The sequence below is a fragment of the Lynx canadensis genome, chromosome D2, assembly GCF_007474595.2.
Source record: "Lynx canadensis isolate LIC74 chromosome D2, mLynCan4.pri.v2, whole genome shotgun sequence".
In the NCBI taxonomy this organism is placed as follows: domain Eukaryota; kingdom Metazoa; phylum Chordata; class Mammalia; order Carnivora; family Felidae; genus Lynx; species Lynx canadensis.
In genome coordinates, this window is record NC_044313.2 from 987,372 (window position 1) to 1,010,820 (window position 23,449).

Genomic DNA, 23,449 nt, shown 5'->3' on the forward strand with positions numbered 1-23,449 from the left:
GGATAAGCTCTATCATAGCCACAGTCCGCAGAGAAATGTCGTTCTCTCCAGAAAAGCCAACGCGGACAAAGTTGGAAATCCGAGCCCGACAGTCTTAACAGACTCTGAGCGGAATACGTGGGGTGCTGCAGAGTGCCTGTCTGTCCGGAACAGTAGCTAGAAGCTGGAACCCCCGGCGGGAGGCACCCCCACTGGCGGTCAGGTTGTGCAGGTGGCTGGCACCTGAGCGGGAACTTCCCAGCAGGCCCTGGGCATCTCACAGTCTGCAGAGGAGCAAAGGGAGGTCTGGCCGTGGGGGTCGGGGCTGTTCCTGGGGAGCTCTGCCTCCAACAGACTCAGGTCCCCGTCTTGGCCGCGAAGCTCGGATTCTGGTCCGCCAGCTGTGCCAGCCGTGGTCTGGAGAGCAGGGGTGGGCAGTCAAAACGCCGCTGTGAGGGGCCATCTTGGGAGAGGAGGCGGGAGGGGGGCTCTGCGTGGACCTTGATTGCTTGGGGTCACCCCGCATGGCATTCTGCCTCTCTCCCTTTTCCAGTCCACACTGAGCTATGCCGGTCATCAAAGCACCAGACTCTCCTGGCCAAGATGGGGAAGTGACCCCAAGAGAGCCAATGAAGAATAACGAGGATTTTGCTGGGAATTCTGGACAAAATACGCTCATTGTTCCCTCGAGTCTGTACCTGTGGGAACGGTCTGGACCCGCTGCAGCCATCCTGTGACAAAGAAGACATCTGTGCTAGAACATGGATACGCACTTAGAGACCAGACTGGGATGCTTGATCAAGCCAGACCTGAAGCTTAAGCCATGTGAACGCATACATGCCCTTGAAGTTAATTTGGTCGTGTTTTCTGTCTTTTATAGTGAAGAGTCTTGGGGCACCTGGGTGGCTCAGTCCGTTAAGTGTCTGACTCTTGATCTCTGCTCAGGTCTTGATCTCAGGTCTTGAGTTCAAGCCCCACATCCGGGTCCACACTGGGCACGAAGCCCATTTATAATTAAGAGTCTAGACTGCCACAGGCTTCAATTACAACAGGACCTGTCCACACGCACCACTGTTGCCTAATGCCGTCTGAAAATCCCAGCCATTTTTATTTCTATGTGACGGAACCATCATCACATAGAAGGACTTGACCCCCCAGATCCCAGACGACGGCAAAGCCCGGCTGGCACGCGGTGGGAGCTCTCTGCGAGCCGTGGGCCATGACAAGCGTTCATCCTGGGAGGGGGGGAGCGCCCGAGGAGTGCCCCGGGCCTGGTGAGGGGACGCAGGGGCCTGCGGTGGTCTTTGCCCCCGATGCCCTGTGACGGAAGTAGCTTCTCTTCTTTCTGGGAAATGCACTCGGCACCCCCTGGGGACGTGCCCCGTCACCCGGCGTTGCTCCGTAGCTCGGAGAAGCCAACGTGCCAAGTGCCTTTGCGAGGGCTGCTGTCCCATGCGTGACACTTCTGTGAAAAATGACTTTTTTCCGTCGCTCCTTCCAGAACATGACCACTTCCTGTCCGCTGGAAGGGCACCTTCCGTCCAGGGGCGCACTGTCCTGTTTGGGAGGAGCCGTGGGGCTCGCTTTGCCTGCTGACTTGGGATGTTACTGATTTTCCTGCCAGGTGCTCTCGCACACGCCTGCTCGTGGGAGCCTCACGCCCTCGCGTTCCACAGTCGGGGAGGCCACGGCTGGCTGACGTCACGGGGCCCCCGCCTCGCCGGGGCCCGCGGCTCTCCCCCGCCTTCCGTGTGTCACTTCAGATCCGGTCTGGACCCCTCAGCCGTCCCGGGACCGGCAGGAAACGGCGTGCACGCAAGCCTCCGGGACCGCAGCTCTAGCAGGTGCTGGCCGGGGCAGGCCCAGCCCCCCTGTTCCCAGCAGCAGCCCCCAGGGCGCGGACCTGGGCCTGAGACTGAGTCCCGGTCTGTTGCCAGGAAAGGCAGGGCTGCTATTGTGCACGACGCGTGGCCCATGAGCTTCTGGGGGCGACGGTCCCCAGGCAGTGCCTAGGGGCGGGGCTGTGTGACCTGGGCAGGCAGACACACGAGTTTTGCCCCGCCCTCAGTGGGTCCCGGGCTTGGGCCACTCACATTGCCAGGTCGTGGCCCGCGACCGCCAGGTGGCCCCCGGTGGCCTCCCCGGGTGCACAGAGCCGGGCCCCTGCGCCCCCCAGAGGTCCCGCCCCGAAGACAGGAAACTGAAGCCAGGCTCGGCTGCCGCGTCGGGGCGCCACGGCAGGCGGCCACGGCAGCTCCCTGCGTGCCCTCTTTCTGAGAGTTCCCCCGGGAGCACTTGCTCCTCCGCCCGGCATCCGACAGCCCCTCTGGGACGCGGTTTAATGTTCTCGCCAAATTGAAGTGTGAGCCACCTACTTACAATCAGGACGCTCAGCCCGGGGAGGGGCCCCCCCCGATCTTTGGGAGGACGGTTCTCCGTCACGTCCGTGTCTGTGTCAGGAAGGTGCCAGCAGCTCCGGTGACCAGAATGCTAACTGCCGAGTCCCAGGTTCCCGCCCGAGGGCCGGCTGAGGCTCATTCAAAGGCTCGCTCCCTCGTGTCTGTCGCATAGGAGGGCTCCTCTCGGCTGGCCTGCGTCCTGGACAGTCATCCTTCCCGGGGCACTGAAGGCGGGGGAAACCATAAGGCCAGGCTGCCTCCAGCAGGTGCCCGGAGAGACCCCAGAACTCAGCTCCTGGGGTGTGTGTGGGGGGGTCTGTCGCAGTGCTGAGTGGCCCCTGTTCGGCGCCCCTCCTCGGTCTGGGGGCCTTCCCAGGGCCAGTCCCTCTAGATACGAGGTCACGGCTGAGGATGGCCCCTGATGATGCAGGGCCTGAGTGTCACGGGCACCGAGCCCATCTGGGAGGACAGCAATGGTCGTCTCTGGGGACACGTGCCACCGCTGCCCACGCTCCACTCTGGCCACTGCTCTTGTCCCAGCCACAGCTCTCCCTCCGCTCATGCGTCCTGTCCAAGGCGCCCACAGGACCTCGTGGGCCAGCGGGGTTTCCGGAGGAAACAAGGTGGTGTGTTGGGTGGGGCTTCCTTGGGGTGCTCTCAGGGTACACGAGCCACCCTGTCGGCCCCTCTGTTCCACCTCCTGCACCAACGAGCCTGGACACGACGGTTACCCTTGGCATTTGGGGAGACAACGCCTGGAAAGATGGGGCCATTCACTATTTTTATCAGAGATTCAGAGACTGTGTACCGAGAACGAGTTCCCACTGTGTGAAGGCTGGGATGTTCCTAGAAGGGGCACAGACCCTCCCTCCCCTGCCACCTGCCAGCGGGGATGGGAAGAGCCCGAATCTGGGAGGCCCCCCGGGAGGCGGCATCGGGGCCCACAGGACGGCTTCTGGTCTGAGGGAGGGAAGCAGCCCCGGGCAGAGGGACACTGATGTGCCATGTGGTCACCAGAGCCTTCGCTGACCCACGGGGGGCTGTGGACTGCCTGAGCGTCGGCCTGGCCCAGGCCCGTGTCCCGCGTTGACCAGTCACTGGGCCTCTGGGCAGCACATCTTTCCGGAAACGTCCTCTGGGCGGGAGTGGCTGTTCTTGGGCCTTGGTTACCACGGTTGCAGATCCCGGGGTGCGAAGCCGGGGCCCGCCCCTCCCCGAGTCCTCTGGCGCATTTTGGGCCGAGCAGCAGCGCAGGGGACTCGTGGGATGCTCCTTGTGTGGTCCAGACCTGGGCCCGGGCTGGGCCTGCCCAGAGGGAGGGTGTGTGGGCCCCGCCAGAGCCTGCAGGACCCCGGGCGGGCCTGGGCCGGGGATCGGAGACAGAGGGATGATGGCCAGTCCCCAGGGTCACGGCAAGGACCCTCTCGGGGGCTGCTGAGGGTCACTGCAGGAGCCTCCACTGTGGCTCCCGGGGTCTTGGAGCCCCTGTGCCCTCGGCCCCGGAGTCCAGCCGGTGCCCACTGACGGACGGGCGCCCCTGCTGGGAGAGAAGCCGCCTTCCGGAGACGCCCCTGTGACTGGGGGTGAGGGGCCAGTGGCATTCGTGACAGGGAACTGGGGAGCCTCAGAAGTATGGTTGATACCTTGTTTTCTACCGAGGATTGAGCACCCGCCCCGCTGCAGGCTGGGTGTCGATCGACACCGGGAACAAGTCCACTCGGGTTGAAAGAGTCGTGAAAACATTATCTGGGCAGATCCTTAATAACTGGCCTCTCAAGTCTTCGTTACCAGAGACGAACTAAAAAAGATTTCCTTTGTCATTGACTCATCTTGGCCTAAATGTCGTGGGAAATTTCCATGACTGCTCAAAGGCGACATGGGAGCGCCCGTGGAATCCCGCGCCGAGGTGGAAACGCACGCGGGAAGGGGACCGGAGCGTGGGCGCAGCCGTGCGTGGACCTGTCTCTTCCAGGGCGAGCGCGGGTGGCAGCGACGGGGACCCTCGGCGGCCGGGGCGCGGCACCAGCGGGAAGACTCGGCCCCGGTGTGGGACCCAGCCTCACCCGCGTTTGCCCGTGGAGACGTCTTCCCAGAAGACTCTCCTTCCGCGGGGGCGTTCTTTCTTCCCACAGCTGTCCTTCACCTGTTACAGCGCACAGCTCAGCGGCCCGCGTGTACTCGCGGAGATGCGTGGCCGTCGGCACAGCCGGCTTCAGCACGTGTGCGCCCCCCGCGAGAGAGACCCGGACCCCTCACTGCCACGCAGCCTCCCCCGCCTCCCCCACCCCCAGCAACCGCTCGTCCACGTCCTGTGTCTCTGTGCAGCCCCGTCCTGGGCATTTCGGGATCGGAACGTTCCAGCGTGTGCGGTCACACGTTTGCTGACTTGACCTGAGTGCGTGTGGGCCCCGCACCTGGGGGACCTACACTCAGGGACCCTTCCTTTGAGCTCCAAGGATAAGGTTCGCGGTAAAAGTGTTACAGAGGGCCTGCTTCCCCTGGCAGTTCGGAGACCGGGGAGGCAGGGGACGGCTGGCTCGCGGGCGGCCAGGTCCTGCGGAGGCCTTGACCACCTGTAGGACCTCACCTTCCCCGCTAGATGCTGGCTCCCCGGTCCCGATCCCCAGAGTGAGCAGGGCTGCGTCCTTGTCCCCCCTCGGGGAGGGGACAGCAAACTGCTCCTGGAACACTGTCCCTGAGCCCCGAGGCTGCACCCCAGCTGCATCCCCCAGCCCCAAGCTCTGCCGTCCCTCCCACGGGCCTCCCGCCCCCAGCTCCGCTCCCCTGGAGGAAAGGCTAGCCCACAGCCTGTGTCCACACGGCCCACAGAGCCACTGGCCGGTCAAGTGGCAACCACGGGACATCTGAGTTCTGAGGTCCAGACAGACAGAAGGAAAGATGTTTTAACAAAGTCTTTGGCTGGGAGATATTTACGTAGTTTCAAAGACAAAGAGACCAAAGCTCAGCCTCTGCTTGGACAGCCGGGGTCACCAGAGCTGGGAGGCCAGGTGAGTGTGGACGGGCTACCCTGCAGAGCCCGTGGCATGCCTCGCAGACAGGGGTCCCCCTGCCTTCCGGACAGGGTCTCCATCACCAGTGGTGGGAAGAGGCATAGATAGTATAGAAACGTTTTCAGAGAATCGAACCCAAAATGTCAATATTTGTTATTTTTTCTTGTCCATGATTTGCTGGTTTTGGCTAAAAACTTCAGGCAACAGATGGCCAGACAGTCTGGCCCCCCTCTGTCACCAGCTCCTGGTTTTAAAGGAGTCACGGCCCAAAGGAAGGGGCCACTTGCAAGGGGGAGAGTTGCTCTGAGCTGGGGACAGTGCCACCGGGGACTTTTGTCCACAAAATGGGCATGGTCTGGTCAAAGCTGGTAAGACTGGTCCTCAGATAAAAGAAGCATCACAGTGTTAGTTCCTGGGCCCCCATGATTCCTCTGGAGTGGCTCAGTCTGAAAGACAACAATGAGTAAGAGAGTAGGACCTCAGGCTCATGGGAGCGGGTCCAGGAGAGACTGGAGAGCAAGGGAGACCGCACTGCCTCCCCAGGTCGGGGGGAAACATAGCAGGGCGAGACAAGATGCAGTGGTTTACGGCAGAGACTTGAAGGGACCCAGTCTCCCATAGTAGACCCAGGCTCAGCCCACGATGGACAAAAGTCAGCCCATGATGCACCCAGGCTCAGCCCAGGACGGAGCCAGGCTCAGCCCAGGACAGAGCCAGGATCAACCCAGGACAGAGCCAGGATCAGCCCAGGAAGACCCAGGCCCAGCCCACAGTGGACAAAAGTCACCCTACAGTGGAGCCAGGCTCAGCCCGGGATGAAGCCAGGATCAACCCTGGCAGCTTTTGAGAGAGGAAACTGGGTCACAGTAGACGCATCCCTTTTTGGACTCAGGACATCTGAGAGGCGCCTGCTGACATAGACCCTAACATTAAATTAGCACATCTGACTTGTCTGAAAACCGTCGGAAGAAGTATGTGCTGCCTCGCCTGAGATCCGTGAAATGCTCCCGGGAGCCAGGAAGCCTGGGCTGGGATCGGCAGGCTGACAGCTGGAAGGATTCGCCCGTTCCACAGGCCCCACGTGCGCAGCCAGAGTCCTCGGAGAGCACCGACACCCCGGGAGGAAGCTAGATTCACTTCCCTTCCATCAGGCACCGAGCTGGATGCTGTCCGCGCCCCACGGGCCACTCCCCACGGTGGAGCCCCGCCCTGGCCCTCCAGTGTCTGCCCCAGCCCCCGTCGTCAAGGGGGCCGCCTGCTTCCTGCCAGGACGTGACCCCCGGACTTGGGCGGACCATCTGCCCGGCCGCAGAGAGCACAGGGTTGGGGGGATGGTCGGGGTCCCCGTGCTTGGGGTCTGGCTCACATGGAGTTCTCAGTAGGCTGTGGCCCGAGTCAGGCTTAGCCTGTCTGCACGCTCCCTTCTATTTGTGTTTTTAAATGTTTTTATTTACTTTGTTTCAAATGTCTCATATGTATTTAAGTGTCATCTCTCTCTTGAAAGAGAGAGAGAGAGAGCACACACGCGCATGCACGCGAGAGCTGGGGAGAGGCAGGATCTGCACGATCGGCACAGAGCCGGACACGGGGCTCGAACCCACAGACCGTGAGATCATGACCTGAGGTGAAACCAAAAGCTGGACGCTCAGCTGACTCAGCCGCCCAGGTGCCCCCTTTCCTTTGGCTTTAAGCAGAGAATGTCACTTTGTGGAGACCTTTGGTGTCGCTGGGGGTGTTTATTTCGTATCTAAAGCTCATCTCAACGTCCTGGTTCTTGTCTGTGAAAACCGTCTCGGAACTTCTACAAGGAAGCATCTAGAACTGGCTGACCCAGAGCCACAGTGAGCCGCGACCCGTGAGGGGAGCACGGGCGCCCCTGGCCAGGCGCCCACCCGCACCCCCGGCGTTTCTGAACCTCGTCCGACGACATTTCATCTCCACGGATCCACGCGGCTCTCGTGGCAGGGACCCGGGAGCTCGGTCCCGATGTGGCTCGTGGGCCTGCTGGCCACCTGGCTGCAGAGTTTGCAAGCTTGGTTCCAGAAGTTTCTAGGGTTTGCTCCCTCCTCCCACTGTCTCGAACGGTCATGCAACATCCGCGCGGCCCCAGTGCCTGGCGGTCCGGGGTCCCCGTCACGCTCCGGATGCGAGACTCCGCGTGGTTCCCCACCGGCCACTGGGCAGGAAGCCCTGTTGGGAACCTGCCTCGCGCCCACTCCGGGCGCCGTGTCCTGGGGGAGGAGCCCCACGGGGAGCCAGGAGGGGCCAGCGGGCCGGAGTGCACAGACATGTCCCTGCCCCCTGTCACTCGTGGTCTAGAGGGACAGAGAAGGGACAGAGACGGGACAGACGGGGAATTACAGCAGTGACAAAGGAGAGGGCCTGGATGGGGGTCTGTAAAGACTTTTAGAAGAAGTGACATTTGGGGAGGAACCTGAGGGGTCAAGAGTCCACATTGGCCCCATCCCCCTCTCCTGGCCTCCAAAGGCTGTGGCTGGTCTCCTGGCCCACAGACCCCCCCCCCCAGGAGTGGATCCCACTTAGTGTCCCCTTGGGGCGAGGGAAGTAACACATCAGTTGTTCAGCTTGGCCCAAGTGTGCATGACCCTGTGGCTGTGTGTCCCGGATGAGTCTCTGTGGCTGTGTGTCCTTGGGACTCTGTGTCCCTGTGACTGTGTGTCTTTGGGACTGTGTGTCCCTGTGGCCATGTTTCCTTGTGGCCATGTGTCCCTGTGGCCGCGTTTCTCTGTGACTGTTTGTCCCTGTGGCCATGTGTCCCTGTGACTCTGTGTCCCTGTGGCCATGTGCATGTCCCTGTGTCTGTGCCCTGAGCGAAGCAGGCCCATGTCACTGGGATGAAATGCAAACTTGGCCCCAGCTGGGGGATAAATTCGAACAGCTGTGTACAGCTGTGTGTTTATCTGTGGCCGTGTGACCATGCCGTGTGTGCGTGTGCACGCACACACAGGGAGCAGGTTCATAGAACTTTCTGGTAGACCAATCTCCAGGTGGCCCTGAGCAGCTCTGGCCCCTCGTGCCTGCCCGATTGTGACTCCTCTGTCAGCCCCAAACACCGGCTGGGACCCCGAGCTGCAGCGTCTCCAGTGGGGGCGCATCTCACAGGAGGGCAGAGACAGGTGAGCTCCCGGGGGAGGCGTCTGCCTCCACGAGGCGCCCCAGAGGGCGACGGCAGGGTGCACTGGGTACGCACGAGGCCCTGGCTGTAACGTGGCCCGTGGCAAGACGCAGCCTGTAACCCGGTGGCCAGTGGCACCGCTGGGCGCTACGGGGCTGTGGATGGAGTCTCTTCTGATGGGAGTCTCCGGGCGGCTGGAGAGCCCGGGGCTCAGAGAGGCTGAGAATCTGCCTGAAGTTGCAGCCACATCCTCTCCAAGGTTGACCTGTCTTCAAAGTCCATGCTTTCTCAGCAACCGGAAATTCTGCCCCGTTCAGGACTGAACTATGGCAGCGGCCACATTGGAACGGAAGGAAGGGCTTCTGTCTATTTTGGGGAAAGGCTGGAGACAGGGGAGGGCTCCTACGGGTTGGCCCCGCACCCCTCGTGGCACCAGGGGCCTGGACGCCAAGGTCTGGCCAGTGCTTTTGCCCCGTGCCGGTCCAAGGCGACAAGCCCCCCGACCCTCTGGGAGAAGGGACCCCAGGACCCCGCTTCCCTCGGGGCTCAGGAGATGTGGGACCACATCAACGGGTGCTGCTTGTGTTCTGGTTCTCTGCCTTCACGGGGAAGCTCCCCCCGGTGGGAGAGGCGGGGCCCTCAGGGGGGAAGGGGAAGACAGGGGAGGAAGAAGGTCCCGCGACAGCACCCCGGCCGGGATCCCCAGCGCACGGACAGCCACGTCCTCCAAGAACGAGCTTCCCACAGACCTGAGAGAGGACGTTCTCCTGTGGCTGACGTGGCTTGGGACTCTCAGCTGGATCCCAGAAAGCCCTGACAGATCTGGGGCTGGCATGTGACTCGGTCCTGAGACCCCACTGGGAGGTGTGCTGCCCAGGGAAGCTCGTGGCTCAGAACGTGTGCTCCAGGAGCGTGACTGATGGCCCACGTGCTGTGACTCTGGGGCCACTGTCTGGCTGGACTATTCTTAACCAATAATGAGCACCGCGGATGAGACGGGGGATGGGCTGGAAGACGCCCCTTGGCCTGGCTGTGACTTTCTTGGAAATGCTCTTCCTGTGATGGTTAATTTATGTCAACCTGACCCTGCTATGGACACCCAGATATTTGGTCAAACGTCATTCTGGGTGTCACTGAGGATGCTTCTGGATGAGATTAACATTTAAACCAGCAGACTGAATGAAGCAGATTGCCTTCCCTAATGTGGTGGGCCTCATCTAATCAGTTGAAGGCCTGCATAGAACAAAAAGGCAGATAGTCCCCTGAGTAAGGGAGAAGGTTTTTGCCTGACCACCTTTGAGCTGAGGCATTGGCTCCTTCTGGGTCTCAAGCCTCCTGGCTCTCAGATGGGGACGACGCCATCAGCTCTCCTGGCCTCAGCTTGCCAACTCACCCCAAGTCTTGGGACTTGCCCGCCTGCCTCATCGTGTGAGATGATTCCTTATAATCAACCTCAATCTCAATTCTTGAGAGGGAAAAAACAAACAAAAAACACAAAGCAGTTCTGAGCTCTGTCCTCCAAAGCAGTCTAGAAACGACGATCAACCCAGCCACGGAGGAACCGGGGACCTTGGAGACCCAGGTGCACGAGAGGAAACACAAAGATGAGCCTCAGCTGTCTGGTCCTGCCAGAGTGAGGACGCCACCAGGATTACCTGTGTCGTGTGGGAAGGACTCGGGAGTGAACGTGCTGAGGCTCCCGCTGACCCAAGAAGGGTGATCTGACCTCCGATAGGACTACAGCCAATGGGCCCCACCCGCCACCTCGCTCTACAGCGGGTACGTAGCGCCCAGCGATGCGGAAGCCGGTGGGTCATCTTGGGAGCTGACGCATTATCTTGAAAGCTGGGAATCAGGGGAACAAATCAAGCACTTACCCCCCCGTTTGTCCACGAACTGACCGCCAGGCCACCGCGTGCAGGTGGGGGGCGGTGATGCTTTATGAAAACTTGCCGACTAGCAAGTCGGCAGATGACAGACCTTGCTTGTCACCGTTTCCCGGCCCCTGCGGACGCGTGGTCTGGGGCTTCTGTGGCTGCTCAGACAGCAGGGCCATGCGTCTCCCGAGGGACCGTCACCGCGCCTCGAGACCTGCCCAGGGGACCGGCCCGCATCCGACGGGGCCTCCGGGCCCAGGCAGACCCAGGCCGGCCAGTCGTCCGTGCACCGGCCTGTGAGTCCCGCCGGCAACCCCGAGCAGACCGCAGGGAAGCCCAAAGGGGGAGAACCCGTGAACCACAGGAGACTTACGCATGCCGAACCTGACAACGGAGCGAAGCTCACCTTGCTGTCTCAGGACTCACGTGGTGACTTCAGCGTGGTGACGGACAGCGGTCACCCTGGGGGCCACGGTCCGGCGACAGGCGGCGGGGGCAGGGGGTTCTGAGGTCACGGAACGAGTCCGTTCGGGTCTGCACGCTGCCTTACGGATGTCCACCTGACACTGCCTTAATAAAGCGCATATTTTCTTGGTGTGGTTTCCGCTTCCCAGCTTTATTGTACAATAGAAAGGCTTCGAGAGTAGGGGCCACATCGTGCGGGGCATCACCCCTCTGCGCCCCTGTGCGGAAACGGTCGATCCTTGGCGGGGGGAAGCCCCTTGAAGCCCAAAGCCTTCGGTCTCTGCAGAGACACAGGCGCCCCTCAGCTGGGGGTCGGGATGCCTCTGCGGGGCGACCCATAGGGAGAGACGCAGGGTTCATCCAGCATCAAGAACATCAACTCGCCCGGCAGACAAGGAGGCCGAGCCCTCCCGAAACCGGCCTGGCCTCTGGAGGCGGTGCAGCTGATGGGCTGGGACAGGTGCGCACTGGCTCAGCAGACCCTGGGCAACCGGTGTGTGACCGCGGGGGACAGACTACCGAGCCCCAAACAAGAAGCAGGCGCGGTAGGTCAGTCCCCACCGAGGAGGGGGAAGCACCTGCCCCTCCCCGGCGGGCCCCGGGGAGAAGGACCCCTGCAGAAGGACAGACTTGGGGATGACGGAGAACGAGTACAAAACAAGGAAACCAGCATCCATCAGAAGACTGCGAAGAACAATCATTTCCAAAGAAGATCTTTCCAAGAAAGAAGCTAACTCTTTGACATTTACGACGGGACGCGGGAGACACGGCCCCACGCACGGGAGGAGGGCATTCAACACAGACAGACAGATGGGTGTGGGGTGGGGGGGCCCTGCAGGGCACCACAGGACTGGGATCCGGGGAGGAGGGCGGGAATCTGCAGACTGCGGGCACAGGGGGCTTTGCTGGCAGGGCTGTCGGTGCGGAGGGAGCCGAGGAGCCGCGGCCTCGCGGGAGGAGGTGGGGCGGAGGCGGGAACGGCACCCGAGGAAAAACATGGAAGTATCTGAGTAAATGCAACACACTGTTTACAGGAACCAGAAATCCGGCCAGTGCAGACTTCCTGCCGAAAAAGGACGTCCGCGCGTTGCGTCCACTCGAGAGACAACGGACCACACGGCTGGAGCCCGACTCCGGCTCCCTGGCACGTCAGACTCACAAACACGGTTCTGTGACACACAACATGCGCGGTGAGAGGGTCGAGTTGTCACCGAAGTCGGGTGACATGATGCAGTCACGGTGCGGTAGCCTGTGGAGGACGGTCGCGCTCGTAATAACTCTGTGTACAAAACCCCGGCCAGGCGCGCTTGAACACCTGCTTTGGCCCAATGAGAACTGAGCACCAAGCAGCCCTGGAAGAGCCCCCTGCGCCCCCCCCCCCCCCCGGCTCCGCGGCCCCTGGGCGCCCCCAGCTCGGGGAGGAGCCCCTGCGGCCCGTCCTCCGCCGAGTCCCGCACACCTCCCGCCGTCAGGACCACCGCAGCCTCGGCGCCCGGCTCGTCCGTTCCAGCAGCAGCGAAACCTTCCGGGCGGTCGAGACCCCGCGTGGCGGAGGCAGCGGGCGCCCTGGCCCTCGCGGCTCAGAAGCACAGGTGCACGAGGCAGAGTCCGTGCTCCTGGCGGAGGACCGTGAGCACACCGCCCTGCCCTGCGTGCGGAAGTCTCGCGGAAGCACATAGGTCTGTCGACTCAGAGAAAGAGGCCGTGACCGTGAGATGAGCGGACACCCAGGTCCTCGCGATGTCGTCTCCGCCGGAACCGACCTGGCTGTCACCAGCACACAAGGGGTGATGTCAAGGCTGGGGCCCCGGAGACAGATGCCCCCGGAGGGAAGCCCAGGGAAACCATTCTGGAGGCGCTTTGTCGCCTTTGTACTTTTTCAGGGGCCCGGCCGCGTGCGTGTGTCGCCTCCAAAAGGAAACCTGCATCTGTGGATTCCACGCGGTCCACGAACCCACAGCCCTGGGCAGCAGCACACATTTGTCTGAAATCCCGGCAGGCGCTTCGGACGCGGGCAGATTCCCTCCTTCAGTTTTGTGTGTTTTCCAAAGTTCCTACGGTAAGTGGTGTTACTTTTAAAGCAGAAATCACGGTGGCGCCTGGGTGGCTCAGTCGGCTGATCGTCCGACTTCGGCTCACGGCTCACGGCTCGTGGGTTCGAGCCCCACGTCGGGCTCTGTGCCGACAGCTCGGAGCCTGGAGCCTGCTTCGGATTCTGTGTCTTCCTCTCTCTCTGCCCCTCCCCTGCTCACGCTCTGTCTCTGTCTCTCTCTCTCGAACGTAAACATTTTTTTTTAAAACCTGCCAAAATCTTTTTTAAAAATAAAAAAGCAAAAATCATTTAAATGTATTTTCTATTATTTTTAAATGTTTATTTATTTATTTATTTTGAGAGGGGGGAGGATGAGTGGGGGAGGCGCAGAGAGAGAGAGAGAGAGAGATTGAGAATCTCAAGCAGGCTCCGCACTGTCAGCACAGAGCCAGACTCAGGGCTTGAACCCATGGACTGTGAGATCATAACCTGAGCCGAAATCAGGAGTTGGAGGCTTAGCCAACCGAGCCGCCCAGCGCCCCAGAAATCATTCCAACTTAAAAGCCAAAAACAAGTAAAGGCGGTGGGAGGAAGGCCCCACTTAAGGACGCGGTGACCCGGAAGCCAGCAGGGGAAGTGGCTCCCGGGGCACCTGCAGGGGTGGAATCTCGAGGGGAGACAGCTCGGCCCCACGGTGGGAGTGTCCCCCGGGGCCGGTCGGCCGCACACACAGAGAGGAGCCTCCGCAAACAAGGGGTGAGGCTGCGAGTGTGGGGAGCCACCGCGGCCCTCTAGCAGGAGGCCAGGACAGCGCGTGCCCGCGTGGGGGACACTGTGGCATGAGCGGAGACGTCGGGGCGCCGCCAGCCCCTTCAGAGCCTCAGGGACACCGCGGCCCTGGGACAGAGGAAAGCAGCCCTGGGGCCAGCGAGCCTGGAGAGGCAGGCCAGGACACATGCTCCGTGACCCCCCGCACTGGATGCCGGGCCGCGCCCACGGCAGGGCTCTGGGAACGTGTGGGGGTGGACGCGGGCTCAGGGCAAGGGCCCAGGGGGCCTGCAGCCCGCGCTCCCACCCTCGTCCAGGACCCCACACGGCCGGACCGAGGCTTCCTACCAGCCCCCTGTGAGCTCCAGCGCCCAGGTGGCCTGTTGGCAGAGGCACCGCGGGGCCGAGGGCGGAGAAACCGAGGATCAGGGGAGAGACGGGGCAGGGACGTGCCGCCCGGAGGGCTGTCGAACGGCCATAAAGACCTTCCTTGGAAGGCAGTGAGGGCTCGGAGGGTCCCTGGGCCGGGACCCGCAGTAAAGGGCCTTGGGTGAGGGAAGCCGACGTTGGACATGACTCAGCAGGGCCGAGGCCAGGCCAGGGCTCCCGTCAGGACATCAAGAGTCCCTGGGAAAACCGGCACCCGTGGCCCCCCCCCGGGGCCCCGTCCTGGGGCTCCCCCAGCGCCCACCCAAGTCCTCACTGCGACCTCCCGGGGTAGCTCACACCCGCCAAGGAAGAAGGGGTAGGAGACCCCGAAGGCTCACCACGCCTGCTGAGGTCCTTCCCTCTGTCCCCTCCCCCAGGTGCGCCCACGGCCAGTGTGGTCCACTGGGGCGGGGGGGGGGGGGGGAGACCCAGCCCTCAGCCCTTCCCCCACCTCTCCTGGCCGGCTGCGGGGCTGGCTTCTCCCTCGGCCGGGGAGATGGCGGCTGCAGCTGCCACGTCCACGGCCAAGGAGTGAGGGGCTTCTGCCCTGCGTCCCCAGCAAGAGCCCCAGAACCCCTGGTGGGCCACGCACCTGTGTCCAAAGGGCAGGGCCTGAGCAGTGGACCCGCCCCGCTGAAGCCAGCCTGGAGCTGGGAGCTGGCGAGGGGGGAGGGAAGGGGCTTCCGTGGATTCCCAAACCTCCACGGGCCTGGCTAGCGGGGGGTGGGCACAGAGAAGCTTCTGCAGGTGCCCCGGACCCGCAGGAGCCGACCCGGGAACCCTCGGACCCTCCGGGCTCCAAGTCCTGCTCCCCACTGACGAGCGTTCTGCAGACAGACGGACAGACAGATGGGGGTGGGGGAGGGGGGGACGGAGAGGAAGTCGGGGGGAGATTAGCGGGTGGAGCAGGTCTTGGGGCGCATCCGGGACTGCAGCTTCTGCCCTTCTTGGAGGCCGACGTCAGGGGCCCGGGAGCCCGAAGGTGGAGGGCAGAGCCCAGAGACTCCCATGGAGAGACCCCCGCCCCGCACGCCAGCCCCCCGCTTAGCCAGGCAGACACAGGCGATCGGGGGCGGCGAGTCCTGCCCCTCGCTCAGGGGGACCAAGGCCTGGGGTCGGGCAGCTCCTGGTTTTCCACCCCCATCCTGCAGGGGGGGCCCTTGTCCAGTCCCTCATGTGACCCCGGTGTGCCCCCTACCTCGGGGCCTGGGGGGGGGGGGGCGGGGTGACGGCTGACAGGTGTCACCGCCTGGCTTTGTGGCTTCCTTCAGGAAGAAGCCTGTTTGGACCAGGAGCCCTGTGCTGCTCGCACCCTCACACAGGCTGGGGTGCACAGCGTGCCCCGGCCCAACCCTCTTGCGTCGTGTCCTTGGCCTCGCTCAGTTTTCTCTTATTTTTATTGGTTTGAGCCTCTCACTCTCTTTCTAAGTGGGACACCTGCGTCCTTAACCTTCATTCTTTTCCCCTTGTAAGGCAGCACGGCGTCCTCTGAGCACCACTTTGCAGGGCCCTGCGTGCATGCTGTTCCACCCGCTGCAGACTCGACGGCAGGGCGCTCACTGCAGTCCAGTCCCAGTGGTTCCGGTTCCCATTAGACACTATTCTGTGACCCATGCATCCTTCGCAAGTTCACATTTTACTTCCCAGGTAAATTGAGATTTTAAAGGATTATTTTTATTATTTTAAATTACTCAGATTAATTTTTAGATCTTGTTTTGACTTTCCACTAATTGCATTAAGGACAGAAAGCATAGTTTGTATGGTATCGACTCGCCGACATCGGTTGGTTTCTTTCGTGTCCTGACGTGCATTATTTTTCATAAGCCTTCCGTGTACGTTCGAGACTAACAGGAAAGGGGCGCCCGGGGGGCTCAGTGGGCTGAGGGTCTGACTCTTGATTTCGGCTCAGGTCACGATCTCGAGGTTCGCGAGATCCAGCCCCTCCTCAGGCTCTGCGCTGCCAGTGCGGAGCCTGCTTGGGTTCTCTCCCTCTCTCTGCCCCTCCCCAGCTCTCAAAAGAAATAAATAAACATTAAAGACGGAACGGGAATGTCTCTCAGAGCGCCTCGGTGGCCAGAGAGCAGGACGGATTTCCCTCCCTTTTGTCAATACAGCTACAAAATCACGGACTCGACTTTCAGCCGCTCGGCGGCCGCGGCACAGCGCTCTCGACGGAGGACAGCTCCCCGTGGGTGGCCCGGGGCCCCTCTCTCGGGGTCCCTCATGGGGGGTTTCTCCTTGTTCCCTGCACCTGTGCTCGCTCGGGACGGCTGTGCCTCCCGCCAGCACAATTGTGCGGGAGGCGACTCCCACCCCATCCCCAGAGGCTCTGCCCCTGCCCCCACCGCACCGGCAGGAGCCGGCTCCCCCCTTGGGCTGGGTGGTGAGCCTTCCTGTGCAGCCTCGGGGTCATGCAGCGGGTGACTGGGGACCCTCGTGGGGTGAAGCCCTGTGCTCACAAGGCCCTGGGGCCCCACGGCTGCCCGGCGGTCTAGCGGCTTATCTTGCTTCGCTTTTTGCCTGAGGAGTGGTTTCCAGGGGAGGCTGAGTGGCCCTCCTGCCCTCGCTGTCACACCTTGCTTCCCTGCCTCCTCGCGGCCAGCAGGGTGGGCTCACTGCCTAGCACGCGGGGTGTGCTCACGAGGTCCGGGCTCCGAACATGCCAGCTCGGCAGCTCCCGTGTCTGAGTTTGCTCTCCAGCACTGGGCCGGCGGAGGGACGGGGAGGGGGGACAGACACGGGTCAGGCGGTGCGGGGCTTGGGCGTTGACCCGGGCCAGGCCCCGGGATTCCACAGCCAACAGGCCAGGGTCCTTATCCTCAGGGGCCCCTGGAGGCATGCGGGGGCCAGGCTGCCCCTCACCGCTGCTGGTGGGGTCTGGTGGGTGGCATCCTCAGGCTCCGTGCCGTGAGGGTGCAGGTCAGGTGTGGGAACGTCTGCCTGCCGTGTCCGGGCCCCTGGCCGTCCGCCCCAGAGTCCGGGCCGGTCTCTGGCCCCACACCCCTCCCTTGTAGACAAAGCTGTTTCCTAAAGCATCTGGGGATAATTCCTCGCTGTGCTCCAAATGGGGTTTCCAGAACCTTCTGGGCTTGCAGGTTGACTCCAAGGAGGACTTTCCTCAGACGTGTGACATCACAGCACAGAGTTCTCCGTCAGTGCCTCTGTGCAGCCTGAGAAGACGCTCAGTGACCCCAGGGACCAGGCGGCCCAGACGGACTCCGTGGGGCAGAGGAGGCTCGGAATGGACCCGCCCCGAGGAGCCCCTCTTTGTCCGTCGGTCTCGTTGAGGCTCCAGCCACGTGGCTCGGGCGCACATGTGAGCCTAGGGGACCCCTCCAGCAAAGTACAGGTCACGATGAGACTCAGGAAAGCATTCGGGGGGTCTCCGATACATCTGTCCCCCTCACAGGGTCACACTCTCCCTCTTCACTAGCCGGCGAAGGGTTCAAAAGGCAAGTCAATGATGTGGGGAGACCGGAATGTGGAGCTTGGGGTCTCAGGTTCACGGAGGAAAAAAGTGAAGTCCTGTGGAACTGTGTCCAGGGCACAAAGCTGTCTGGTCTCATTCGTGAGTGAGTGGATGGATGGACGGATGGACGAGTAAGGGGGGAGTAGACGTACGGGTGGATGAGGAGAAGGATGGCCGTCCCATCCCCACTGTTGGTGGCCCGCATCCAGTGGCCACTGTCGGCACATTGTGTGTCGGGGAGCCCCTGCGAGTGGACGTTTCCGTGCGTCCACCTGTGACCCAAATTCCATGTCTCACGAGGGGTGGCGGCTCCCGGGGGCCCGGGACTCAGGAGCGGGTGCCTATGTAAGATTGGACAAGGCCGGCCTCCACGCCCGGGGGCCGAGGGGCACAAGTGCGGACAGGAACCACTCAGACCGGTCAGGCACCAAGACAGGACGGCAGACACCTGCTGGGACCTCTGCCCCGGGAGGGAACAGAGTGGGGAGCTGGCCTCTGCTCGGCGGCAAGGTGGGGTCCCCTCCTGCATTTAGGGCCCAGCCTGGGAGGCCCCTCCGGAGCCGGCCGGCAGGGTTCCAAGGCCCCTTCCCGGGACCCTGGGAGCGGCACCCTCATCAGGCTGGTCAGCCCAAATTCGGGTCCTCTACAGAACGTGGCCTGACCCGGAAATCGGGTCTCTCGGAGATGGGCGCGAGGCGGAAGGAGACCAGGCCCAGGGCCTGGAGGAGGCAGGAAGGCCCGTCCCCTGGGCCCCCTGCATCAGGGCCGGGAGGGCGTTAAGTCCCTGCTTGTGGTACTTTGTTCCGACAGCCCCCGGAAGCCGTCACAGACCCCTGGCGGACTGGCGTGCAGGCAGTGTGGGCTCTGTGACCACCCTGTGGGGACCCCGCACGTGTGGGGCAACGGGCCCAGAGGTGGCGGGCGTGGGCTTGGACCGCATGGCCTGGGTTCAAGTGCCCACCCCACCCCCCCCCGGTAACGCCCTCAGGACGCCCCCCGGGGCCGCCACGGGCTCGGCTGTGCCTCCTCGTGGACTCAGAGCCCCCTGCCCCCTGCCTGGGCCCGTCTGCCTGAGGCTGGGTGCAGTTCCAGGTGGTTTATGGGGTTTCGGCCGAGCAGTGGCCAGTGGCTGGAGTCTGCCGGAGGGAGGTCCCGGGCAGTGGGCCATCCGTGGCCCCGAGCTGTGTGGGAACGGGCAGTGGGGCCTGTCTGGGTGATGGCGGGGCTCCAACGGCAGCCCCCAAGCACCCCCCCCCACCCCGGTCGATGAGGACCCACAGGCCGCACTGACGAATGTCAAGGCCCCGGCATTCGGAGCAGGCTGGCGAGCCGGGTGGCTGACAGACGCAAAGGTCGCTGCTGATTAATACCGAGCTACCAAATGCCATGGGCCGCCAGACACGGGAGCGCCCCGGCTCGCAGCTGGTAATGGCTTAGGGATCGTCAGCGGGAGCTCCCGGGAGCCTGGAGAGCACAGAGCGAAGCTCCCCCCAGAAGGTCAGCCCACCGGCCGGCAGACGGCCGAGCGGGGGGTCCCCGTGTCCCTGTGTCCCAGACAGACCTGAGGGTGAGCCCGAGGAGCTCCGCCTGGTCCGTGTCCGCTCTGGGCCTCTGCTGCCCGGCACACGCACAGCTGGAGAAAGACACGAAGCGTGGCGGTTCACGCCCAGCCCCCGGGGCTGCGACAGGGGCCTCATGACAGCCAGAGCCAGGTCACCCCGGAGCCGTGGCGCCCAGTCACCCCCTGCGAGGGAGAGACCAGTACTGGGTCCTCAAGGGGGATGAGGGCGGGCACCCATCAGGGGCGGCCGGGGCCCCGGCACCTTTGTTTGTGTCGGGAGGCAAACGGGCATCAGGGAGGTCAAGAAGCTTCTGCTCACAGATGTCTGCCCTCCCCAGGGCCGCGAGGCCTCCTACCACTCCAGGACGACAGGCAGCAAACACACCTGTGCACACGTGCGCGCATACACACACACACACACACACACACACACGTTCACACCCACGTGCACACGTGCATGCACAACCCATTCCCGTGTGAGTATACATATATGCATACGCACACGCACAGACCCAAAATAGAACCCACCTGCAACCTGTAAAAATAAATCCTTCCTTCTTTCTTTTTAAATGTTTTTATTTATTTTTGAGAGAGAGAGAGAGACAGAGAGACAGAGAGACAGAGACAGAGTGCGAGCGGGGGAGGTGGGGAGACAGGGAGACACAGAGCCTGAAGCAGGTTCCAGGCTCCCAGCTGTCAGCACAGAGCCCGACGCGGGGCTCGAACCCGCGAACCGCGAGACCATGACCCGAGCCGAAGTCAGATGCTCAACCGACTGAGCCACCCAGGCGCCCCAAATCCTTCATTCTAAAAGTAGAGAAGATAGCAAGCAAGTTGAGGATAAGAAGTATATTTTACAAAAATTTCCAAATGGAGAAGTATGTATTTTGAAGTATCTGCTTCGAGCTTTCGTTAAAAATCAAGACTAAAGGCACTGAAGAAACGAGAGGACCAATCAGAGGCCTTCAGTGGAACTTCTGCCTGAGTGTCAGAAATGAAAAGATCGCTCGGCAGAAAGCAAACACAGGAAAGGTCACGGAGGAACCGGAAGTCAGCCGGAGGAAAGCGATCTGCTCTAGAAGCCGTGAGGAACACGCACTGAGAGGATCCCAACCAGGGACACTGTGATGAGCGACATCTGGAAAGTGGAAAAAGCTTTTAGTGAGTTTTGAGATCAATTACATGTAGAAATGAGTCTAAAAAATTGCGTTTGGTTACAGGTCAGAACTAAACGTCAAAAACAATTCTTCAAAAATCACATAGCATACGGGCACCCGGGTGGCTCAGTGGGTTAGGCGTCCGACTTCGGATCGGGTCATGATCTCAGGGTTCGTGGGTTCAAGCCCCGCGTCGGGCTCTGTGATGACAGCTCAGAGCCTGGAGCCTGTTTCAGAATCTGTGTCTCCCTCTCTCTCTGACCCTCCCCCTGCTTGTGCTCTGTCTGTCTCCCTCTCTCTCTCTCAAAATAATAAACATTAAAAATTTTTAAAAATCCCACAGCATAAAAACTATAATGAAATAACATATAACACTATTAAAATAAATCTGTACATCTAAAAGAAAGGGGTGATTTTCTGAGAAAATGGGCTTTTCCAAAATTGTCTCAAGAGGAAAATTAAGAAGTCCAATAGGTGACTAACCCTGGAATGAATTCGAAGCGTTGCACGAGAAGTGGTGTCAGTTCCATACAATTTCAGGGTATTTATGGATATTTCAAAATTTTAAGCAACAGATATTTCCAATGTCATATAAATTGATAATTGATTTAAAAAACATGAACATGTTCTCCGGGACACCTGGCTGGCTCAGTCGGTGGAGCGTGTGACTCTTGATCTCAGGGTCATGAGTTCGAGCCCCACGTTGGGCGTTGAGCCTACTTAAGAAAATATATGAAAATCCTCCCACTTAACTTTATGAATCTAGTTTAACCCTGACACTAAAACTTGGCAAAGACAGCATTAAAAGAAGATTTATGGAACAGTCTCAGTTATGAATTCAGACCTAAGAATTCCAAATAAATTTATAGCAAGTTAAATTCAGTCAGTCTTAATTAACAACACATTGAGTACATTGGATTTATCCCTCGAAGACAAGGATAAGCTAAAATTATAAAATCTAAGCTGTATCAATAATTTAATCATATCTACAGGTTAAATGAGAAATATAACTCATTAATAAATACCACAAAAGGCATTTGATAATACTTAATATCCATTAACCTTAATTATTTTTTTTGTAGAGAGAAAGAGAGAGCAACAGTGGGGGAGGGGCAGAGAGAGAGAGAGAGAGAGAGAGAGAGGGAGAGAGAATCCCAAGCAGGCTCCACACTCAGCTCAGAGCCCAACGCAGGGTTCCATCTCATGACCCTGGGATCATGACACGAGTTGAAATCAAGAGTTAGATGCTTAACCAACTGAGCCACCCAGGCACCCCTCCATTAATCTTAATTTTTAAAAAATTAATGTTTATTTATTGTTGAGAGACAAAGACAGACAGGGCATGAGCGGGGCAGGGGCAGAGAGAGAAGGAGACACAGAATCCGAAGGAGGCTCCAGGCTCTGAGCTGTCGGCACAGAGCCCGACACGGGGCTTGAACCCATGAACCCTGAGATCATGACCTGAGCTAAAGTTGGACACTCAACCGACTGAGCCACCTGGGTGCCCCAACCTTAATTTTAATCAAAGTAAATACACGCTTAATTTTAAGAGTCAGAATTATTTGCCAAGGTTTATAACATAATGCTCTAGTCCCTTAATTCCTCTTAACTTGTAGCAATTTCCTGCTTCCCAGAAGCCACAACTTTCAGCTCTTTTTAAAAAATTCTCCATACTTCATACAATTCTAAGTAACATACTTCTCCTATCATTGCTTGATTTTTCAATTTTAGATATTATCTACTGGCTTCCTTTGGAAGTTTGAAACTCTCTTACATTGCCTCCATCATTATACAGTCCCATGGACTTCTCTCCCCTTTCTCAGTTTTTGTGGGCTATATCACAATTTTTATTAAATCAAAATTATTGTTTGTGTTATTAGATCAGGTTAACGTCATTCAGATCTGAATGAAATGTAATTTGATTGTATTTCCTTTGTTATGTACCTTTATAGTTTCCCAGAGTTAATAATTGCCTTACTAGTCATTATCTTGATTTTTCTGCCTAAGGTTTACAGAACTTCTTGAATCCATGGGCTGATGTCTTTCATTTGTTCTGGGAAATTCTAGTCATCATCTTTTTGCACATTGCTTCTGCCCCATTTTCTCTCCTCTCTTTCTTAAACTTTAATTATTAGTACATTAGAACTTGAGCATGTTCCGGGCGCCTGGGTGGCTCAGTCAGCCAAGCATCCGGCTCTTGATTTTGGCTCAGGTCGTCACGGTTCACGAGTTTGAGCCCAGCGTTGGGCTCTGCGTCGGCGGTGAGGTGCCTGCTTGAGATTCTCTCTGTCCCCCTGTCTCTGTCTCTCTGCCCCTCCCCCACTCACACACTGTGTCTCTCCCTCTCAAAATAAATAAACTTTAAAAACAAAAAAAAGAACTTTTGAGCAAGCTCCACATGCCTCACATATGTTTCTCTGTTCTTTCCTTATCTGTCTTTTCTCTCTGTGCTGCAGTTTGGGTATTTTCTATGAACCCGGCTTCTGGTTCCTCGATCCTGTATTCTGCGAAGGGTGTTGATAGAGTTACTAGTTTCTGACATTGAACATACGGCTGCAAAATATCCATTTGATCTTTTTCTAATTTAGTTCATGGTTTTTTAACAAATATTTCAATTCTCTGCTGAAACTTTCCATCTTTCCTTCAATTTTCTATAATATATTCATCATAGTTATTTGGGAGTCCTTGCCTGCTAACTCTAATACCCAGATCATCTCTGGGTCTACTCCATGGTCTGGTTTCCCTCTTAATTATGGGCCATATTTTCTTGCCTCTTCCCATGTTCGGTTAGCGTTTGCTATATGCTTAACACCGCGCACGACGGAGCCGGCGAGGCCCAGGTAAGACTCTGTTCCGCCCATCCTGTCTTCTAGGTGTCAGGCCCGGCCGGGCTGAAGCCGGGTGGGCTGAGCCACGGTGTGAGCCTCCCCTCGTGGCCTGCAGGCCGAGCCACCCCGAGGCTGTGAGAGGCCTGATGGCCTTTCCGGTGCAGGCTGACGCCCCAGCCTCTCCTTTCCTGGCTCCCATCTGGTGAATGACTAGGAGTTTCATGTCATCCCGTCACAGGCCCGTACCGTCCAGGTCTCAGGGCCGCGGGCCCTGAGCTCTCCAGAGCGCGTTTGCCAGGGGGGTAGAAGGGCAGGAGGTCAGACAGTTGGGAGGAGAA